Source organism: Mesoplodon densirostris, chromosome 13, assembly GCF_025265405.1.
Source record: "Mesoplodon densirostris isolate mMesDen1 chromosome 13, mMesDen1 primary haplotype, whole genome shotgun sequence".
NCBI classification, from domain to species: domain Eukaryota; kingdom Metazoa; phylum Chordata; class Mammalia; order Artiodactyla; family Ziphiidae; genus Mesoplodon; species Mesoplodon densirostris.
Window position 1 is genome coordinate 89,473,320 of NC_082673.1, and position 15,375 is coordinate 89,488,694.

At 58.9% G+C, this 15,375-nt stretch overlaps 1 protein-coding gene across 3 annotated transcripts in view; it reads right to left on the reverse strand.

The window, feature by feature from the left end:
* TRAPPC9 (trafficking protein particle complex subunit 9) overlaps nt 1-15,375 on the reverse strand; it is a 515,472-nt gene that overhangs the window by 80,077 nt on the left and 420,020 nt on the right. The window lies entirely within an intron of this gene.

The window sequence follows — 15,375 nt, forward strand, 5'->3', positions numbered from 1 at the left end:
CGAGGAAGGTTTTCTGGTCTGACAGTGAGTTGGGCACCCGGCTCCCCCACACACGCGCAGAGGCACACAGCTATCCGCCCGTCCATCAGGCGTGCGCTCTTTATCCTTTCCACCCACCAGTTGTCCAGCCACTCCGCTCTTCACCCACCCGCTCACCCAACTGTGCCTCGGCCCATCCAAGCATTTACCATGCAGCTGTGCACTCGTCTCCCCCCGCCCAAAGGCCCATCTACCTCTCCAACCATCACCTATCAAAGTCCTGTCACACGCCAAGAATCATGGCAGCTACGGGAGCCCCAAGGTGAATAAGATATCCTCCCTCCTCCCTCCTTCAAAGGATTCTCAGTCGCAGAGAGACAGCAGCGTGTAAAAACAAACTGCGGAAGCTCCTCTATCCACACCTTTCACTTTACGAACATTCACGAGAATAAAGGAAGCTAAATAACGGAGAGAATGCACATCAGCTCAGCCCCCAACCAACAGATGATGTAGTGGGTCACTTACATGGTGTTACTTTGGGACAGGCTAGTGAACAGACTTTCAGGGGTCTAACCTGTTGGTAGGTAGAGGAACGTCCACACAACAAGGCACTAGATCCTAAAGGGAGGCAGGAACAAGGCACTGTGGGAGCTGGGAGCACATTGTACCAGGGTAAGAGAATATTGTACCTTATCTGAGATTGGCCTGATTCAAACCTTAGTCAACGTGATTCAAAAGCTCATACCCACCCCATGTTACCATCTGCTTTCAATAGGAACAGACGCTCAGGCCCAGAGCAACTCAGAAAGTACAAATGCTGACCCCCAAATGCTACCAGCTGCCCCCCATCTTGATTCCAGGAGCTGTGTGAGGGTAGCGCGAGACTTCCCTGGTGGTCCACTGGTTAAGACTTTGCCTTCCGATGCAGGGGGTGTGGGTTCGATCCCTGGTCGGGGAGCTAAGATCCCATATGCCTCGCGGCCAAAAAACCAAAACAGAAAACAGAAGCAGTAGCGTCACAAGTTCAATAAAAACTTTAAAAAATGGTCCACATCAAAAAAAAAAATCTTAAGAAAGAAAAAGAAGGCAGATTTCCTGAAAATGTATCCTGGGAGGAAGGGCACCTGGGACGGCTCTGCAGAAGGTCCCCAGGCTCCGGTCTGGCCAGACGCCACTGCTGGGTCTCCAGAGGAAGCAGAGCGAGAAGAGGGTCCTCGACACGGTAACGCAAGATGGGAAGCTTGGAGAGTGCCAGAAAACCGGATATGAATGTTCAACGAGCAAACCAATTAGGAAAGGAAGGGACTTCCTATGGACTTATTGGAAATATTCATACTTAATGATTTTGGAGCATATGTAGTGGCTGCAGAAAATAATTTTACTGTGAACATTCTGGGGAGACTGTGCGGTGGCACGAGGAAGAGCTCCCCAAGGTCAGGAGGCTGCAAACAGTGTGCGACATCCAGCACCGAGATCACCTCTTTCTCTTTGTCGAGGCCTGTCAGACTCGACAGGGCTGGCTCCGCTCCCCGGAGCCTCAGATCTCGGACGCCGCCGTTAATGACGTTTCTAGTTCCAGAAAGAAGCTAGGAGCTCAGTGCAGTCTAGGCCTGGCTGGGGTCCCGTTCCATCTGGGCAGCGACGCGACCCTCAGCAACCTGGGCTGTGCCCAGGTGGGAGTGCTGCCGGCGCACCTTCCCTCCTTGGTGGAAGGGAGGGTGTGTGGGAGCACCTGGTACAGCGGCCAGCGTACAGGATGCCCCGAGTAAAGGGTAGCCTAGCCAGGCACCAAGACTCAAACATGGCTCCTCCACCTCCCGGCTGTGTGGCTCTGGAAAAGGAACGTAACCTCTCTGAGCCTTGGTGGGACGAGGGTCACAGGGATCACAGCAGCTCCTTCACAAGGAGGGCTCAGCGTAACACCCGGCACACAGTCAGGTTGTAACAGACGCTCCTCTCATGAACTGCTCTCTCCTTTCTCTCTCCTGCTCAAATCTCTCAGAAGACTCGTTGGCAGTGGTGGGTCTTGAAAGAGCCCAGCAAAGGGGGCACCAGTGGGCACTGAGGCCGGTGCTGGGCACCCTGGGACCCTCACTGGGAAGCACGCTGGTCTCCCCCTTCCCCCTGCAAATCACACCGACCTGGCTCCCCCCTTGCCAGCGGGGCCCCTGGGCTCTGGATAGGCTCCTGCCTCCTTCCGCTGGGCGATAATCATCTTCAGATGCAGCTGGCACGGTGTTCTGAGGTGGAAGCGTCAATTATTAAACCATTATTTGTTCGTGTCTCTGGGAGGCGGGAGACTTTGCCTCCTCCACAAACATGCCTGGAAGACCACTGGGCCTACCCGGTTGCCCCGTAACCAGGAGCTGGGCCGCTGATCAAAAGACAAACAAACAATCAGGCCCAGAGATTCTGAATCGGGACCATGAAGCCACTGGGCGTGGAGGTGAGCAGACAGCGGTTCAATACTGGTTCTCCGCGGAACCTGGGAAGCAGGCACTGGACTTTCCAGGCCTGAAAATACTGCTGAGAATCCCAAGCTGTGACTGCAGGGCCCCTGGGTCACCGGGTGGCCAGCCTTGGCTCTGGGGCCCTGGCGGGGTCTGCATCCCAGCTCCGGTGCCTCGCCAAGTCTTGTCACTTCCCTGAGCCTCGGATCTGGCAACTTCAAATGACAGTGGCGTCCCCGAAGCTGCGAGTCCCGTGGGGATCCAGGACGGTGCGGGGCAGGGTCCCCAGCTCGGCTTATCCGCATCACCAGGTTGGCCGTCTGTTACACACGCAGACTTGGGCTCTGTTCCTGACCTTCTAAATAAGGAGCCTTAGGAGACAGGGGGTTGGTGATTCTGAACTGGCCAACCCAGTACCTTGCACCCTCCCTGCGGGAATGGCTGATGAGAAGCCCCGTCAGGTGTGGGGTACCCAGAAGCTGCCCTGAAAACAGCACTCTCCTCCTGGAAGGCCCAGCTTGACCCTGTGCCTTGGGGCCACCAGCTGATGCACGGTTTATACAGCCTGTAAGACGGGCAGTTCCCTAGGGTGACCTCCAAGCATCCCCTGCACATCACCGGGCCCAGCCAGCACAGCCTCCTACAGAGCCAGGGAACTGGGAGGCGGTGTGCTTGGTGGAAGAGCAACAGAACTGGGCCCAAACACGCTGTCTGACTTGACCGCAGCTCCCCAAGTCCCCGTCCTTCAGTCTTTTCCCCATAACATGGGAATGGTTTCTCCATCTCCCTGGGTTACATCAAAGATGAAACAAGACAGTGACTATGAGAAGTAGTGACTCAGTTCAGACTCAGAACATGCAGTGGCCCCCTTCCCTCTCTCAGCGGTGACCTCATCCATCCTCACTCCAACGTGGGAATCCCTTCCACCATACCCTTGGCACCACAAAGATTTGGGACTCTGGGGAGGTCTGTGGGAAGAGGGGCGTGCAGACACGGGGCAGGGCCGCAGGTCGGCTTGGCGGGGGTTGGGGAGGAGTCTTACCTGGGGGCCAGCTATGTGCCTAGTACCTCACCTCAACGTGCCTTTTCCAATAGCCACCTCTACCTGGAACGTTCTCAGGACCAATGCCAAGCCTCCCAGGGGCCTGTGTCCCAAAGCCATCTCTGCTCCCCCAGGAGACAGACCTCCCTCAGAGAGCCCTGGGCGCCCCCCTCCCTCCTCTGGGACCAGGAGGCAGGGAAGTGAGCCCACAACTCCTGACGGCAGCCTGAGCTCTAGCAAGAGAGGCTGTGCAGCCAGGGCTCCTCCCGAGGCTCACCGCGGCCTCCCCGGGGCTCCCCCCGTAACGCAGGCCAATAGCAAAGCACCGGACTTGGGGGTGGGGGGCGGGCGGGCTTGTTTTCTCAACAGCGACTGCATTAACCGTGTCTGAGCACGGTCTCCATTTGTAAATGTGACAGGCTTGCTTTCAGAATTAATTTCTTCCCGTGTCGAAACCTGGCGCCGCCTGAAAGGACTGACGGAGGAAAGGGGAGGCGGTCGAGGGAAAGTGCAGGCAGAGCCAGCCAAGGTGGAGGAGCGCGGCCTCATCCACTCACGCACTCATCCGTCTGTTCCTTCACTCATCTTTCATTCAGATGTTCTCCGGGCACCAAGCACCATCACGGATCTGGCGCGGTGCCCGGCGTGGGGTCACAAATGACTCAGCCACACCTCTGCTCTCCAGGAGGGCTCGCAGCCTGTGAGAGGAAGCGGGAAGGGCAGTGGAAGGTCAGACAAGATGCTCCGGAGCCCAGGGCAGGGGCCGCCAGCTCAGATGGGGACGCGGGGCCTTTGCTGCGTTTCCAAAGAAGAGCAGGAAGGCGCACAGGGCACTCCGGGCAGAAGGAAAAGGCACGGAGGGATGATCGTCCGAGGTTTCGGACGTAGGTCAGCATGGTAGAGGGGCGAGGCCAGAGGCCAGCAGGGGTGACCAGGCCTGGCAGGCCCTGCTGGGGAGGAGTCTGTATTCTTTCTTTCTTTCTTTCTTTATTTTGCGGTACGCGGGCCTCTCACTGTTGTGGCCTCTCCCGTTGCGGAGCACAGGCTCCGGACGCGCAGGCTCAGCAGCCATGGCTCACGGGCCCAGCCGCTCCGCGGCATGTGGGATCTTCCCAGACCGGGGCACGAACCCGTGTCCCCTGCATCGGCAGACGGACTCTCAACCACTGCACCACCAGGGAAGCCCGAGGAGTCTGTATTCTAAGCACAACGGGGGCCCAGTGGGCATTTGAAGCTGCTGGGGCCTTAGCCACGGAAGCAGGGTGAGAAACACCACTGCTGCCCATGTCTCCAAAGAGAACTTGCACACAACCTCAGACTGCATCCTGACCATGACCCTAAGGGATGGTGCCCACTTTTCCTCCATTTGTCAGCTGAGGAGACTGAAGGCCACACAGTGGGCGAGCCGGGCAGTGGAGACTCCAACCTGCCTGCCGATGCGGGTCCAGGGCCTGGGCCTCTCATGGCCACACACAGCAACAGGCCAGCCAGGGAAGCCACGGGGCCTGGCAGCCGCTCCCCACAAGAGTCAGGAGCCGGCGTGGGGTCCCTTCGGCTGGCTGCCACCTCCCAGGCAGAGGTGAAGCCCTTCTCCCACCAGGAAAAACGGCCGTGGGGACGTGAGCTCCTGCCTAGCAGCTGCCATGAAGCCTGCGGCGGGTGGAGGGAGCCGCAGACAAAGGCACCACAGACCCAAGTGGCCTGGCCCGTGGACCCACCCGCCGCCTTTCAAACCCCATCAACCGGCCACTGAACAGGCAGCTGTCCTGAGGACAGGAGGCCTTGCCCGCTGAGGAGAACGGCTCGAAAAAAGGCTACTTTTAAGTGAATCCACTTACAAATGGGACCAAATTGTCACGGCAAATAGTGAAAATAGGTAAAACTGAGGCTTTACTTTGGAAATAAAATGAAAAGAAGTATGAAAACAAGTTCATTTTACGTTATAGTTAATACAACCCAGGTTATATTTGCCAGAGGTACTAAGTCTTCGGAAGAGCAAAGAAAGAGTCAAGTTGTGATCGTCTTTTCCTGCCCTCTTCTGAGCGCGTGCATGAGAGCACAGCGTGCCCGCTGGTTTCACTCCACGCGGCAGCGGCAGCGCAGGAGGGTCATTTCTGTGCACGTCCCGGAGAGCCCCGCGCTGGCCCACTCACCCCCTACCCTTAGCTCTCAGCTCTGCCCCCAGGTCCTCCTCGGCCCAGGGCTCGGGGTCCAAAGGAAGCTCTCCTGGATCATTTCACCAACTTCAGGAAATTCTGCACCTTCTCCAGGACGTGTGACGGACTCTGCAGTTGCTCTTTATTTTCTCTGCGCTCTGCTGTCAGCTGCTATGGACAGTAGGCAGCCGGGCAAGTGCAGGGACTCCGCAGGAGGAGACAAGTGCCCGGGTGGGGCGGGGGGAGGGCGTATGGGGGAACCCACTGTACTGAGGTCAGCCCGTTCGTGTGACCCCTGGGACACCTCTGTATCTGCAGGGCCTAGACGCTGAAGAGTCAGGAAGATCAGTGGTCTTGCCAAGGCCAGAGCCAGCCGGCGGAGCCGAGAGCCGGGGGCGGGAACGCCGGGCACCCAGCCCGCGCCTCCATCAGACCCGCACCCTCGCCCCGCGGACCCGCCTCACCGGCCCACCCAGGCCCTGCTCATCCTGCTGCCTCCGGCCCAAAACCTTTCCCTCCGCTTTCGCGGGCTGAAATCCTACCGCTACTCTCAGCCCTCTCTCACACGCCACTGCTTCCACGAGTTCTCCCCGCTCAGCCCCACACAAGGCACTGCTCCGCGTTCTCAGCACCGCGTGAGAATGCCCGGGTCGGGAGCTTCTCCCCAACCCCGTGCCCCGATCGCTGGCCTGAGTCAGACTCAAGAGGTGATGCTAACTTGTACCGACGCCCAGGTGGCCCACGCGGCTGTGTGGCCTGACGTCCGAGCCCTGGCTCGGGGCTCACGGGCAACTTCAGCCGCCGGCTCCCCGTCATCAAGCCCGTCCTGCGCTTCCGGTCTTAGAAGCGGCCATCAATGCTCTCACCGTCCCCATGACCCACAGAGACATTGAGTGGAAAGCAGGGCCTTCTGCTGCTTACTAAGCAAAGCTGGATTTCTGCAGAATAAAGTTCATGCTTCCAGAAATAGAAAAGGCATGCGGGTGATAACGTGCCATAGCTTCAGAAAGCAGGGAAATTAACGCTTCCTCCTAATGACAGCTTGGCAGGTTCCGCGTCTGAAAAAGAGAATGACCGAGGGCGATTCTGCTCCCTGGCTGGTGGCAGCGCTGCCTGTGGTGGTCAGCCTCGCACCCACAGGAAGGGTCCTGACGCCAGCATCGCCCCCAGGCAGCCAGCAAGACGCGTGGGTCGGAGGGGAGCCCGGCCAGGGCCTGGGCCCAGGACCCAGAGGACACCGGAGACACGTGCGGGATGCGTTCCCAGAGCTCACGCAGGGAGCTCTGAGGTCCGCGGCGGGAGGGGGTGACCGCTGAGCTGCGCCCTGAAGGACGGACTAAGTTTTCCAGGTGCAGCAAAGGGAGGTGGGAGGGGACCCCGCATCAGTGCTTTCAGTAGAGACACCCCACCCCCGTAGGGCCACAAAACCTTCTGAAAATCTGACGAAAACAACAGACCCCGTTCCCAGAGAAACGAATCCCCACATACAGTGCGTGTAATTTTGCGCCGTTTGAGGACAACTCACCGCCAGCCCCCAGCTGACACACTTGCTCAGCGGAATGTCAGTGGCTGAGGACAAAGCCTTTTGCAATCCCTGTGCCTCCAGCGTCTAGGCCGCGCCAGGTGCACGCCGCAGCGCTGAACAGATGCTTGCTGAGTGAACAAACAACCGAATCGGTGACGCTGCTGACGCCCCACTAGGCTGTGCGTGGGCATTAACCAAGCGCACACGGGCTTGAGACAAAGGTCCACGTCTTCCTTGAGTGCAGAACAAGCTCATGAAGCACCCTCCCTGCAGACCCAGGTCCTGATGAGACTGTCACAGGCTCCCAGGAGTGGGGGAAGGCAACATGGCCCAGGCAGCCGGCTTGCTCCTGTGCCAGGCGCTTGGGTGGCCCGACGATGCTCGCCATGGGCCTCTGTGCTTCAGGAGAGTGGCTGCCCCCGCTCTACTCGCACAAAAGGCCAGCATGGGGCCGGGGCTGGGGGCGCCGGGGGAGGACGCCCAGGGTGAAATGCAGGCTGCAACATTCCCCCTGTGGGTTCTCAGAAGCTCCAATGGATTTTTAACAAAACTCAGCCAAGGTAATTCAAACCAATCTATCCCGCACCAAATACTGCCATCAGAACACAATGTCAAGTCAGGGCAACCCTGCCTTCCCCACCCCTGGCCGTTCGTTCATTTCACAAACATCAGGGTGACCTCTGAGCTCCAATTTTCTGTAGCTGTCTCCACGTCCAGAAGACCCCGTGCTTGCAAGTCTGCAGTGAACCTTCCAGTGCTCAGCCTGCCCGTAACACCCGGAAGCACCAGGTCCCACGTCAGCCCCGAGCCCCGACTTGCACTTCAGAAACCACAGACAGTGACAGTCCGTGTCCAGAGCCACAGGCGCCGCGGAGAGGGGCTGGGAGCCAAATGACAGGGGGGATTCTGACCTCAGGAAGATTACGTTGGAGGATGAAACACCCACATGAATAACTACCCCCCAAAATGAAAGAGGTCGGTCTCTCGGGGGAGGGGTGAGGTGCTGTGAGCAGGAACCACGGAACCACCCGGGAGGAGCCTGGTGCACAGAACCCCGGCGTGACGGGCGCAGGGACAGGAAGGGAGGGGGTCACAGAGCACGGCAGCGCCTTGTCACCCGAGCGCTCTGGGGCACATGTGTCCACTGGGACCCCTCCCCCTCCTCCGGGCTTTGGTCATCAGCTCGCCGCTTCCCTAGTCCCTTCTGCCCACGCCTGCCCGGTGCTCCATCTCGGAGCCCCACCTCTGGGCTGACCTCTGTCCTCGGAACCACACGTCCGCCCGCCTGCTGAAGGCCAGCTGTGTCCAGGACTCCCTGACTGTAAACACCGCTGAAAAGTCTGCACTGACCCGTCTGCATTCCCCCGAAGGTTTCAGGTTTGGGGAAGAAGGAGAATTGGGAACTGGAGGCACGGATGTTCACAGCCCCCTGGAAACATAGTCCGGGGCAAACCCCTCTGTTCCAGGCCCCCCGCCTGCTGCCTGGTCCTTCCCGGCCCTGCCCACGCACTCCTGGCAGCTTGGATGGACGGCGAAGAAGCTTCTGTCTGTCAGGCGTGGCACTCAACAGCCTCGGCTCCTGCTGGGACCGCCTCCCTCCCGAAATGGAAGCCTCCCCTTTCTTGACCACATCCCTCCCTCCCTCTCCTCCTCCTGCATTAATTCAGCGTATGCGTCATGAGTTCTGACCGCGGCCAAGCTCCTTCCGTGCCCTGTACTACAGGTAAACTCTTCCGTACTCTTCAAACTTCCAGCACCCACGACACAACCGCCCCAATCCTATCCTGTGACATGATCTCCCCTCCTGTTTCACAAGGAAAACGGGCCACAAGTGGGACCCCTGTGTCTTCCTGCTACGAAACATATGCCCCACCATATCTGGACTCTCCAGGGGCCTCAGCACCTGCTGAGGTGGGCGCTTGGCCTCCTCCTACCCAGCCGGTTGGAGAACGGTACCAGCCAGCCCCCCGGTCCAGGCCGCAGGGGCTGCAGCTCGCCCGTCTCCAGCTGCCCCTCAGCGTCCGGGCTCCAGGCACACGGCCCCGTGGAAAGCGCACCTGACCTTGGCGCACCGTAACCTGAGGCCCGCACTGCTGCCCGCCTCTTCTTCTCATCTCTGCCCAGACGTTACCTCCTCCGGGCCCCTCCCCAGGAAACCCAACCCCTACTGCCTTCCCGCCCTGCCCCACGATCGCCCACAGGCCTTGGTGCCATCGCACTGCCGAGCTACGTGAGTGACAGGCAGGTAAGTGAGGGTCTGTCTCTCCACAAGAGGGTCAGCTCCCCGAAGCCAGGCTATGAGCCTCTCCTGTGCCTTGCTGTGTCCCGAGCACACGGAGGTACCAACAATCCTCACGACACACTCAAGGTCCCCTGCTAGGCCGGGACATGAGCTCAGGACACCTGAGGCCCAGCTCCTCCCATCACGCCAGGCTACACCCACGGCCTTCAGTGTCTCCTACCAGCCCATGCCCCTGGACCCCATTCCAGGCCCAGAGCTGGGTTCACAGTATGCGCCCAGGAAGCGAGTGCTGACTGATCCCGTCCCTGGCATGGCAGGTGGCCTCTCTCCAGGCCTCTGGAAGAGCCGCAGGTTCCTGCTGCAGGGTCTGTCCCCCATCTAGCCCCCCCTGTTTAGAGCTGCTTCTTGACAAGGCTGCAATAAAATAAACACCACAGCCTGCAGATCCTGGGAACCACATGGCCACGGCAGAGCGGGCATCTTGCAGGCTGGCAGGAAGTGGCTCTCTGGCACCTTCCCACGGCTGCACTCCTGTACTTCCTGTCAAGCCACATATGCTGTCAGGAAGAGCTGGTTTCCACGCATGCCTGGAGTGGCTGTTTCTGCCCACTCCAAACTAGAGGAGGGGATGTGCTTTGCGTCCTATGGAACCTACACGCTGGGGGACTGGGAGCAGACGCTTTGAGCCTCTGAGCCCTGGCGTCCTCTGTGACAGAGTGAAGGGATCGCGTCTACTTCGCTGCCCCGCCCTCGGCTGCCTTGTTAGGATGGAATCTTGCCCCACCCTTGAGAAATCAGGGTTCTTCTGCAAGAATCAGCGTGCTTTGGGTGGACGGGGGTGAACCACCGGCAGGCAGTGGTCGGCTCTTAACAAAAGGGGCCGTAAAGCCTCGTTCGAGTGTGTATTTACCATTAGGTTCCCAGGGGCTCTCGACACGATGGCTAAGCTCGGCCGATCTGTCTGTGCAATACAGCTCACTATGGTTGAGAAGGTAACGCGCCACACACTCCTGCTCGACAGATGCTGGGGATACATTGTGTCATTTAACCTTCCCTTCAGTCACATAAACTGGGACTGCGGTCCCTTTACAGATCCAGGGACTAAGGTTCTGCAAGGAAACGCATGGGCCCCGAGGAAGAGGAGGACCCAGGGCACACGGCCCCGAAGTCCATGTTCTTCCTGATCTGCTGTGATTCTGGCAGACGGGGCGGTGCCCTGCATTCTTCTATTCCACCAGGATCTTTACATTTTCCACCACCAAGGGCGATCTGGTGAACTCGTTTCAAGCGAAGGGGCCGATCCCTGACAAAGCTGACATCTCCAAGAGTGAAGGTCGCTCGGCTGGTTTCTTGCAGCTGTTGGACAGGATCAACCGCCCAGTGACGAATCCCCAGGCAAGGCCTCGGGGAGAAGGATGCTGTCCGGGGCCGCCTGGAAAAGGTCAGCAGCTGAGTCTGGGAAGCTGCCTTGTCAGCCTCAAGGTCTGGCTTCAAAGTGGCCTGAAGGCCAGCGTCTTTTAAAGGACAGCTTCCTTTGTCCATTCCTCAAATGGGAAGGAGTTATTTTCCCCCAAAGCCTCTTAGCACGGCAGCCCAAGCTGACCCACATTTGCTTCCAGACCTCTTTTCCTTCCTAAGAAATTAGGCAGCTTGATTTCAAACACTCTCCCTTAAGCATCTGCTCTGTGCTTACTTAGCACATTCTGAATAATGTGGGTAAGACACAAAAATGGCGGGTAAAGTACAGTGAGGCCAATAGCCCTGTCTGGTGGTGGCTGAGGGAGAGGGACAGACAAGGAGGAGGCAAACCTGGTTCTAGTCCTGCAAACACAGGAGCCCATGCGGGAGGCCAGGTGGCCTGGGAGGCCCCATCCACATCCACGCTCCCATGAGCTCTCCCCCTGAGGGCGTCACCTCAGTCACGGCCCATGCCCTCGGGACCTCACTCCACCCTCGCCCGGCCCGGGAAGGACTGTGGAGGGAGACGGGAGTGAGCACTCAGGGGCACAACCTCTCTTATCCAGGGTCACGCAGGCCCACAACTGAAACCAGAGCTCCTGTGTCCAGACACGTGCCCATCACTGCTGATGGCTCCTGGGCTGCGGTGGGACTGGCTCAGACACCAGCGCCTGTGAGCCACGTGGACTGGACGAAACCCAATCAGGCCGCCTGACCTGCCCGGCCTTCGGTCTGCTCAGCTGTACGGAGGGACCAGTGGACAGCTCCGGGCGAGGCCGTGGAGGCAGTCGGTGCGGGGCACCCAGCTGTCCCACCACCAGGGAAAGGCACCTCCTCCTCTCTGCCAGCCGATGGACGGGGTACGAAGACCGCTGGGATGGTGAGCCTGGGGCCCAGATCCGGCCCTACTTCCTGATGCTTGATCTTGGGCGAGTTGTCAGAACCATGGGCTGTTTGTCCACCCACCAAAGGGAAACGCCTGTGCCCCTGGGTAGTCCCCTAATGCCGGGCCTCGAGTGCAGGGGGAAGGCCAGTGCCTGCTCCCTCCCATCCTCCGCCTCCTGACCACCCCACCCATCGGGGAGGACCAAGCTCTGCGTGACCCCACCGTCCCTCCAGCCTCCTGAGATGCAGCCGCGGGCGGAGTGGCCCCTTCTTCCCGCCCGGCCTGCCTTCCACGGTCGGGTGTGCTGAGCAGACCTAACTCAGTCTGATCTGGGCTGGGACGCCTCTGAGCAGGGACAGGCTGCCAGGGGCACGGAAGCCGGAAGCACAGGTCTAGGGCCCCTCCTCTGGCCGGGAAGCCAGAAACCTCACCTGAAGCCTAGACCTTTACCTCGGCAGACACTTCCAAAAACACAGGTAAAAGGTCATTTGGCTCATTTTCTCCAAGAGAAAAAGCCACAGTAATTGGCTGAATTTAATGCAAAGTGGGAGAATAAATAAATGAGATGCTTTCCAAGGTCGCTTTCAGCTCTTGCTGAGACCTGGGCCCGGCCCAACGCCTGCAGTGCCAACCCAGTAAAGGCGGGCAGGGCAGAGCGCTGCTCCCCATTCAAGCAGACCCTTCATTCATGCCTCCCGCAGCAGGCCTGTTCTGAGTGGACCCTCCACTGGCATGTCTAGGAAGGATGTTTTTGCCTTTGAGAAAGGCTGCGATGGCAAACCTGCCAACCTGGGGAAGGCCGAGGCGCCCCACTCCACCACCACCACATGCACGCCGCATGCACTGGCTCATCTGCAGCTTTGGTTTGAATGCTGCAGCTAAAAATACGTGCGCCGCCGATGAGACGAGGAGGCGCCCGCCAGCACGGGCAGTGAGCAGCTTTCTCCCCGTGGCAGGCTGGAAACAGAATCCAGGATGTGGGGAAACAGCGGCATTACCCAGGACTGCCAGGAAGCCCAGTGGTTCCCCGCCAGGACTCAGGCATCAAAGGCCCTGGGGACAGCACTGCCTGCCAAGGGGAGTCGAAATGCCACCCAGGTCACCCATCCGTCCAGGCACAGCCGCAGCAGGCCACACACAGCCCCCTGTCTGCACGGGGCACAGGACTGGGATTTTAACTACTCAAGGACAGGCCTTAGTTCCCTAAAAGATGCCTTGTGGAGCCAAGGGAGAAAGGCAGGCTGATGTTTGTTATGGGTTGGCTGCTGGTCCTCACAGCCACCGCCCAGGCCTCAGGTCAAGAGAGTCACTAGGGTCACGGAAGCCGGGACTCCAGCCCAGGGCAGCTGCCTCCCAAGCCCACAGGGAGGTGGAGGCAAGTGAGCTGGAACCGCGGGTCTCCTCCCTGGCTCCCCTCGCCTCCCGGCTCAGCGTGAAGACGGCCCGAGCATGCTGACCACTCACCTGCTCTTCTCTGGTGGAACTGGGCGTCCCCCACCCCCAAGTCCAGATCTTGGCAGGCGCCCTTACTCCCTCCCTGCAGAAGGCGCACTGCTTTCACCAGGCCTGATGCCAGGTACCAGGTCTCAGGGGAGCAGCTGCAGGAAGTCGATGAGCACAGCAGAGGGAGTCAGAGGCCTGGATTCGATGTCCTGGGCGGGAGACCTTGGGCAAGTCACTTAGCCTGGCTGTGTGCCCCAGGGCTCTCCTCTGTAGAGCAGGGACGGTGACGCTATCACCCCAGCAGGGCCTTTCCAAGGCTCTGATGCAACACGGTCATGCAAGCACTTTGTAAACTGAAAACCCAGGTATGTACACCCTCCAGCATCTTCTCAAATGAATCAGGGGAAATAAGAAAAGCTGATCCTGTATCTGTACTCAAGGAGCTTCTATCCCAGATGGCGAGACAGAGGACACTTTAAGAAGAATATAAGGCACCACCAGCCCAAGGGCACAGAGCTGGCATGGCCAACATACACGGGAGCACGGCGCACGCACACGGGCTGCCACTCGCGGCATCTGTGCCAAGGATAGCCGGTGCAGAGGAAAGGTGACGTGGCCGGGCAGTATGGGGACAGTTCCACAAGGGAACCTGAGCCTTGGAGGAAAAGCGGAGGAAAGGCAGGCAAGGCTGCTTGGATGGGCCACCACGGGAGTGGACGTGACCCCCCCCGGGGACTCCCACAGCCCCCCCACGGATGGGAAGCGGTCTGCGAGGCACCCTGTGTGATGTGAGGAAGCCACAGGGTGAGTGGAGGGAGGCGTCTGCACCCCAGATGCTGGTGTTCCAGCTTTGTCCCGGGTGACACGGGCCGGCAGGACGAGCTGGGACAGGGAAGGGCCACTGCTGTTAGGACAGTTAGCTGTTAGGACAGCTGGAGACTGTGGATGCCTCGAAGACAGGAACTGGGCTGCCCGGGATGCTGCTGGGAGCCCGAAAGCGCAGCCCCGAGCTGCCTGGCACCGCGGACACCGCCAGTGAGACCTCCTGGCAGAAACGCCTTTCAGGTCCTGGTATTATTGTTTAAAACGTCATGTATCTTCTCCAGGATAAAATCTTTTAATACCTACATTATTTGCCAACACACTGGTATGCATGTGACAGGTGACAAGGAAAACACCTGCAAGGAGACCAATGCAAATCCAGCAAGAGCCTGACCTCTCCCAATGTACCCTCCCCACCCCCAATCTCTGGAATGAGTCAGACCCTCCAGGGCTCACTCCCAGACTGCTGGGGCCTTGGGGAATTTCTTCTGACTGACATGATGCCTTAATACAAGTTTTGTGTCACTGTGTTTCCTCGGGCTGGTTGGGGCTGGGAGTCTGATCCTCCTCAGCTGCCACACAGGGTGGAAGTAGCTGGCTGAGCCCAGGTCGTTAAGAGACAAGACATTCCAAACTAGGAAAGCGAGGGACACCCCCAGAGGTGCAAGCAGTGACACATTCCGCAGAAACACCGCCCGCCTCCTTCCACTCGGGCTGGACCAGCGAGGCGGGCGGCTTCCACGAAAGGAGCCCCCGGGGCAGCACACAGTCCACTCACAGCTGCCGTGTCAGCGCCCCTCACAGGACTCCCGACAACCTTCACGGGTAGGGCAGGGAGCCCAGCAGAGTGGGCGGCCCCCGAGCAGTGCGAGGGGCTCTCACAAACTGAAGGGGAAGTGAGGGGACTCCAGGAGGAAGGCCTGCTCTTCTCTTCAGACCCCTGGGATAATTTTCCTGTGTCTCTAGCATGCAAACGGGGGAGGTCAAGCTAATTAATTAAGTGGAGGAAATACCAGATACTAATTTACAATGGTTTCTGGGGTAAAGAGAAGAAAGAAGGTACATGCACAAGATTGTTTGCATCTGACCCAACATAGATTACATGATGGAATCATTTCCAGAGAATAATAAAGACTCCTACTTCAACAAAAATTCTACATTTAGTTTGTTTCTCAACAAAATTTTTTCACCACTATTTAGGAAGGCAGAGACTGGGGTGAGAGCTCCAGGTGCAATGGGCAGCCAACGTTCAAATCCCTTTCTCGAAGCCGCCTCAGGGCGACCGCTCGCGGACTGAGCGCCAGGCTGAGTTAGGGTGTTCACCAAACAAACTATGTCAGAGCTAACCGCAGCCTCGCTCCCGCCCAACACC